Consider the following 8,401-nt stretch of genomic DNA (forward strand, 5'->3'; position numbering starts at 1 on the left):
TGCAACTAAAGACCCCACGTGCCGCAACGAAGATCCCGCACGCCGTGCCACAGCTAAAACCCGGCGCAGCCAAATAAATAGTTACTTTTAAAAATTATATATTTAAAAAAAAGACACTGGGGAAGATCTGGGAGAGGAGGGGACTACCGGGGTTGGGGAAGAGGAAATAAAGGAAACCTTGTTGCTAAAGGGTGTATCTAAAGAATACTCCCTCTCCATGCCCCAGTAGGCTTCCCACGTAATACAGTCAGCCCTCCATATCCGCGGGTTCTGCACCCTCAAATTCGGAACCCACGGATACGGAGTAACGACTGTGCTACACCATTTAATATTAGGGACTTGAGCGTTGACGGATTTTGGTATCTGTGGAGGCTTCTGGAACCAATCCCCCACGAACACCCAGGAGCAGCTGTATACAGAGTAAACCCTTTTCCTGCCAACCTCGTGAAATCGTTAGGAAGACATCGCTCTCTCATCAATCTGTGGTGAAGTCCGAACTATTTTCTGCTTTTCCCACTGGAAGCTCTGTAAGGGAGGAAGGACGGCCTTTTCTGTTCTCTGCTTCAGTCCCAACACCAAGGACAGTGCTTGGCACAGAGTCTTCCAGTACTTCTTGAACAAATGACTTATTCATTTAGAAATAAATCATTTTATTTTTATGATAGTATTGACAGGTAAACTATTTTTTCCATATTTATCATCCCACTTCAAATAATATCTATTTCTAGTACATATGGTTTTTAAATTTTTTGTGATTAAAAAATCTAAAAATCCTTCAGTATTTTTAAAATACAGAAAAATGTGGGACAGGGAAAGCACAATTTCAACTGCCTTAGGAAACCATTAGCTCTTTTACATACGTTTTTCTAGTCATCTTGTGTGTTTTTATATTGCTGATGCTAACTGTAGCATCAGTCCTATAATTAACTGTAGCTTGTGTTTTAAGGAAATATGGATATAGCAAGCTCACAGACCCACGACACAGCTAAGCTTTTGGAAATAACTTCCCATTGATCTTATTTTCTTTCCGAATCTGCTTTATAAAGCTTTGATCTTGTAGAGGTGTTGCTTGCAAGGGAGTCTGGGAAATGTAGTTTTAACGCACCAAACTCTCTCCTGTGTATTATTCCTTGTACTTTTATTTCCTTTGTCTAGAATTCTCCTCTTGCTGCTGTTCACAGAACTAACCCACTGACATATTTTAAGTCTCAGTTCAAAGGTCACCTCTGCAGAGAGACCTCACCTGCTCAGTGACCCCCCCATGTGGCCTCTCTCAATTTATCCCACCACCCAGTTCATTTTCTCTGTAGCATTTCTGACAATCTGTAATTCTTGTGTCTCTTGACTCTCTCATCCCCTAGAATGTACGCTCCAGGAGGGCAGGAGCTTTGTTTCATTTAGTGGTGTATCCACAGTACCTAGCACTTTGCCAAGACTTAACATATTTAACGTATTTTATCCACATTTGTTATCTGATGGAGCCACCCAAAGTTGTACCTTTGGTTTCTTTCCAGCTTACCACCTTAAGAACTGCAGTGATGGGCATCTTTGCACAAAACTGTCTGTACATTTCTGATCATTTTCTTGGCTTAAGAGAGGATGAGCTCTTGGATAGTCAGGTCTGGAACATTTTACATTTGTTGAGCCGGTTTGTAAGAATACTGTTCCAGTTCCCTTTCCTGCCAGCAATGTGTGAGAGCTCCCATCTTATCACATCACCACTGGAACTGAATATGTTCATGTTTAAATCTTTGCTAATTTTTTCCCACTGAAGTTTAGAGGTTTTTTAAAAAAATTATAAATATTTTTCACGTTTGAGGGTATTATGCATATTCATTCATATTTTTAAAAATAAAATAAAATTTTTATTTTAAAATAAAAATTTACATTGTTTTGTTCCATGTTAGAAGTTTTAAACATCTATGTAGTCAAAGCAATTGATTTTTTCCTTTGTGATTTCTTTTACTGAAAGAGTCTTCATCTAGAGACCAGATGAATATCCTATTTTTAATTCTTTGATGTTTTCAATATTTCAGTTCTTTGAGATACTTCCTGTATCAAATTTTATATTCATGAATTATATTTTAAGGGCTTTTAAAATTATCTTCTTTATCAAATTTGAAACTGGCTTATATTAGTAGGTAATAAAAAACATTGGCTTAGAAACCAAACATAAATCACAGACAAAAAAGAAGAAAGACCATGAAACTAAAGCTTTTATATCTTATGTATTTGTCTATTCTTGTACCAGTGTTAAGTAAGTCTGAAAATCACATTCAAACACTCATACCCCATTTTAACTGTATTCACAAACATAAATTACTGGTGTGCCCACCTTCTAAATGGAATGATGCCATCAAACCTGGTTTGCTTAGCACAATGTTGTGATTGTTTCAGTATTAATTTATTGGATAGCATTATTGTTATTGGATGGTAAGGTTTGTACATGGACCTAATTGTAGCCTTGAAACGGATCGCAGTGACTTCCCATAAGTGAGGATGAATGGGGGAAATCTGATTTTAGCAACGCAGGAAGCCCGTCCTCCTCAGTGTCTGACTCCCGAGTGAGTGAATGGAAATAGTATGCACTCCTGTTAATTCTTTTAAAGTGCTAACATATCAGCTGAAGCCCTTGGATGAATCTTTTTGAAAATCCACTTTCTCCAATTTCCTGTTGCTAACTTCTGGTTGAAATTAAAATCACCAGTATTTTGTAACTGTGATTAGTTACTATAATAGTTGATTTCATTTAACAATGTGCCTGTCTAGACACAGATTATGCAATGACCTTGAAAGAATGAAGAGTACTAGAACAATTAAATATGGCCCATGCTGATTTCTCAGTTTTCCTAATTTATTGGCTTTTTAAACTTTTTGGAATAGTCATTCTCTTCTACTCAATTTTGAAAAAACTCCAGGAATAGGATGGAAGATGATTTTAATTTGCAGAAACTATGGGTTTACCTATTTAGGTATTATAAATGAGAACTGTGAAAGGAAGTTCAGAATTGAATGTATAGGGAAAGTAATTGAGTGTCAGGTAGTGTGACAGACACACTCTAAAGGGAACCCCCAATGAGTCACACCTGTGTATAGTCCATTTCTCTTAAGTGGAACCTGGGCGTTGCCTTTAACCAGTGGAATATGGCAAAAGTGATGGGCTGTCACTCCAGTGATTATGTGAACGTATATGGCAAAGGTGATTTTGTTGATGTATTAGTCCCTAGTCTGTTGCCTCTGAGCCAATCAAAAAGGGAGATTATACTAAGTGGAACTGACCTAATCAAGTGAGTCCTTGAAAGGAAGATTCAGGCCATCCCTGAAGTTAGAGAGTCAAAGCAGCAGAGTTCTCCCCTCCTTCTCTGGCTTTGAAGAAGCAGGCTGTCATAAATCCTACAGCCACCAGGAAATGAATTTCACCAACAACCAGAGGGAGCTTGCAGGTGGACCCTTCCGTATTTGAGCTCCCCGATGAGAACACAGCCAAACATACACCTTCATTGCTAGCCATCTGAAACTCTGATCAGAGAACCCAGCTAAGCTATGTTCAGACTTCTGATCTACAGAAGATCTGCTTCTGATCTTACATGCCTGTGAGATAATGAATGGGTGTTGTTTTAAGCCTCTCAGTCTGTGGTCATCTGTTATATGCTATAATAGAAACTTAAAACAAGCAGTCTCCTTGATGGCATCAGCTAAGGGAGGGAGAATTTCATTTCTCAGACACAGCAAGATGTGCAGTTCCTCTCTCTCTCAGTTTGCAGATTAATTTGAATATTGTCGTTCTAATTTGAAGTTATGTTCATGCCTGAAGAACAGTCTGGTCTGGTACTCCTATTTCTTTTTTGAGAGTTATGCTTTATTTGATGGACAAAACTGAGGACTTAAGCCTGGAACACAGCCTCTCAGATAGCTCTCCTGTGGACAATTTTTATTAAGGAATGCTGATAAAAATACCAAAGGACGATTCTTGAAATAATACCCTCTCTGACTAATAGTTGTTCTTGTTTCTGTGAGTTTTGAGTTTCCCTATGATTCTATTACTCTTCTAATTTTTGTCTATTCTCATTTAAGCCATTTTGCTTCCCAGTTCAAGTGGACACCCCCTTTCCACTTGTCATTGTGTTTGATGACCTGATCTCCTCTTCCCCTTGTTCTTTGTCCCTTTTCTTTTTCTGGTGATGCTGTGTTTCCCCTTCACTTGTACATGGTCAGGGTGCTTACTTCAGTTTGCATCCTCTTTCCATTCCCATTCAGGGTCCACTCTTGACCCTTCATCTTTGCATCTTACCTGTGCCACCCAGCATTTGAGAAATTTCTGCCTCCTTTCCTCCTTAAGATTTATCTCCACTTAAGGATTTCATTTTCTGCTCAGCAAGTTTCAAATTTAGAAATGTGGAGCTTAGGCCCATTCTTTGTGAGATTCATGTTTATGTTTACCCTGCTCAAGAAGTGTACAAATCAATATGCAACTTAGAGTGAGCACGGGATTTTTCATCATCATTGGGTACACATATGAAAATCTCACCCAAGCTCTAGGATTGCAGACTATTAATTATATGTTGTGAGTGAGCATGAAAACCATTCACAGTGGATGTATGATCCTTTGGAGCTAGAAGTATTGCAGGGAAAGTTGGTTATTCTTTGAGAAGAGGACATCTGTATAGATTGAATATTTGTTTTCCCCCCACCCAAATTCACATGTTGAAATCCTAATCCCGAAGGTGATGCTATTAGGAGGTGGGGCCTTTGGGAGGTGATAGGTCATGAGGGTAGAGCCCTCATGAATGGGATTAGTGCCCTTGTAAAATAGACCCCAGAGCAACCTTGCTCTTTCCACCACAGGAGGACACAGCAAAAGGCAGCCATCTATGAACAGGACATGGACCCTTGTTCAGATACCAAATCTGCCGACACATTGATCTTGGAATTTCCAACCTCTAGAACTATAAGAAATAAATTTTTATTGTTTATAAGCCACTTAATCTGTGGTTTTCTGTTACAGCAGCCTGAACAGACTAAGACAATCTCTTTTCTGGAGTATATGGTTTCTCACTCATGATCTATGAGCCAGGGTCTATGTGCCAGGGTCTCCCCTAGTTCTACATCTGTGCCTCATTCTCAGAAGCTGGGATTCAGAATATATTACAACAGAATACATTATAAGGAGTGCTTGGGTGTTTCCTGTACCAGGACATAGCAGTGGCTTGGTGTCCTGCCCATTTGTGTGACAGGAAATACTTTTATTTGTGCTGGTGAATTCATTTTGTCTCGGACTCTTCCTTCACTAAAAACCTTGCATTCTTTTACTTAACACACATTTAGTGGCTCATTATGATTTTTCAGGGAGTGTTCAGAGGGCTATGGAGAGTTTATAGATGAAAAAGAGTTACCTTTTTCCCTCCCAGATGTAACAAATGTGGAATATACTGGGAAGGTACCACTGATGTCTGGTGGGTACGCATCTGCTGCGGCATAAGGTTGGTCCTTGGTAAGACTAACTAAATGGAAATTTCTGGCTGTGGAGCTTGGGGATCCAAAAAGCCTCCCATGTGATTCGTGTGCACACAAAAGTTTAATAACACTATTACCTAGTGACAAAATAATATCATTGTTGATGATGATGATGATGATGATGAAGAAGAAGATAAGACAGAACACCAGAAATTCCCTCAATTTCTTATTAAGTCTTTAAGATAATATAATTTTAAAAGAGAAATCATATACTCTTTAAAATTATTTTCACTTATCAAAGTTAGCATTTGGAAAAAAAAGAAAAAAAATTAGCATTTGGACTAGAATTCCTGTACCTTTATAATTCTCTTGTACTTGTAAGTCTAAAGCTTTTAATATGGTCTTTTATAATTATACTTCATATTAATTGAGAACCATTGACCCTGTGAAATCAAGTTCTGAAATTGACCTACAAGTAATGAATTCTTAATAAGGATGTATTATTCACATCTGCAGTAATTTTTTTGGACTAATTATATTCTAGATTAAAATGATCTTGGAAAATACCTCACATGCAATACTTCTCAATCTCAAAACATAACTTAATAATGGATAATGTATAGTAACTTTTATTTTTCTGCAATAACTGGGAATGAGGTACTGCCCTGAGTACATATAGATGTACATATATAGCATTCATTTGTCAAATGTTTGAATTTAATCACATGTAATTAATACCCTAAATTAGAATACTTTCTCATTACTAATCATTATCTTGTATTGTGAGATTTTAAACATATCTAAAGTTCAGCATATGTTCTTTGTTTTCATGTGATGATATATAAATGAGGACATATTCTAAAATTAGAAGCCAAATAGCCTATATCTAAATATTCCATCCTGTACATACCCATCTTTTTGCACTGCATGAAGTGTGTTGATTGGTTTATGCCAACTTTGTAATTAAATATACATTTATTGCTGGAATGAAGATAAAAGGAAATGTGCATCTGAAAGTGGTCAAAATGTTGGCATCTGTTAAAAACCTGCCAAATTTCGTCATTGACATTACCATGTCTCAGTATCCTCCAGTAAATAGAATAAATGTGTCCCTTGGAAAAAACAAGGCACTTAAAGCACATTAACTCTTCCAGGTCAGCAAGGTACTGTTTCATGAATCACATCTAATTATTTTAATTTTTTTAGTTAGGAATCATTTTTAGGAGTTAATTTCCTAAAGTGTCTCATTTCTCCTTTTGAGGTCATTTGTGTAGTGAGAGATACATGTTTATAAGTGATGATAAATATTAAAACAAATTGCTTATATCTGTTAATAATTACATCTGTTAATATTATGAAATTACAATTTTCCCTCCAGCTGTCCAAAATCACTTGCATTTAATATCTGAATTTCAATTCCTTTGATATTCCTTTTATATGAAAGTTTAAACTTGAGTCTAAAACAACCACTGAAAATATTGCCCTAAAAACTTGAGAACTTGAAGATATGTGAGTATAGTGCGTTTACACCCTCATGTATCTGAACTTGGGTGATTTTAGTTCCTTCCATCTTTGCTTCTGATGCCCCCGGGCTAGAGGAACCTGAGCTCTACTAACATGCACTTTAATATTGGCCGCCAGAGGGCTCCCATATTCCTTCCATCTAAGTGTAAAAATACAAAGTACAAAAACTAACATAAAATTCACCATCAAACAAAAAGCATTGTAGGTATTTATGATAAAGTTATCTTTGGGAGAACATGTTCCAAACCCACTGTGTTCTTATTCAAAATGATTTGAATGAACAAACTTGAGAAACTAAACACTTTCATTAAAACAAAGTGGTGAAATTTTGTGGTTGATTTTGTTTTGTTTCCAGGGACCATAGAACAGACTGACAATACTTAATACTTGGTAACTCCATTTAAAAAACATTGACATTAATTTGTGTATAAAACCATTCTACACTTACGAATGATGTAAAATATGATTCTAGTCATTGGAGTACAATTTGTTTTGTTTTGCTTTGCTTTTTAAATTACAAGCTAGCTTGTAGATTATCCTGAAATAAAACTCTGGGTATTTCTGTTAGCCCAGCTTTTGGTATTTCATGAAACTTTATAAAACAAGACGGTGGGATTTCTTTGGTTGGTCGTTGGTTGTAAGAGGAATAATGTCATAAGCTGTGGATATTTCCACTGAAGAGGAAGGAAAGGATTGCTTCCTTTGTGGGTCTTTACTGGTTCTTTCTGAGTTGTGTTTGCTGAAAACCAGTCCCAGGAGCTGAGGCTTTGCCAGGGTAATTCTAAAGGTTTCTAGAACCAGCAGATGCATTTGCCATTTTCCTATTTTCTTTTATTTATGGTCATTTGTCTGCCTTTGATAATCCAAGCACTGTCCACACATTTCTGCCATGAGGTAGAGGGTAGGGTCAACATTTAAGGGAAATGTAATTTCCATTACATGCTTCGAAAGAAGCACGTTTAGGAACTCTTTGAATCCAGGTGAAACATTTCAAAATGAGTCGACTGATTGATATTCGCTGATTTTTTTTTTTTTTTTTTTTTTTTTTTTTGCGGTACGCGGGCCTCTCACTGTTGTGGCCTCTCCCGTTGTGGAGCACAGGCTCCGGACGCGCAGGCTCAGCGGCCATGGCTCACGGGCCCAGCCGCTCCACAGCATGTGGGATCTTCCCGGACTGGGAAACGAACCCGTGTCCCCTGCATCGACAGGCGGACTCTCAACCACCGTGCCACCAGGGAAGCCCTTCGCTGATGTTTTTAAGCTTCAATTCTTTTATCATTAGTCACCGAAAACGCGGTTTAACCATTTTACCTCTTTCAATTACTTTTTTCTCGAAAACATTAGTTATTATTTCTGCACTTAAATGTGCCTCAAAGAGAATAACAACATGGAGGGCCTGATTAACTCAATTATACACCCACAC

The sequence above is a fragment of the Delphinus delphis genome, chromosome 18, assembly GCF_949987515.2.
Source record: "Delphinus delphis chromosome 18, mDelDel1.2, whole genome shotgun sequence".
Classification (NCBI taxonomy): Eukaryota; Metazoa; Chordata; class Mammalia; order Artiodactyla; family Delphinidae; genus Delphinus; species Delphinus delphis.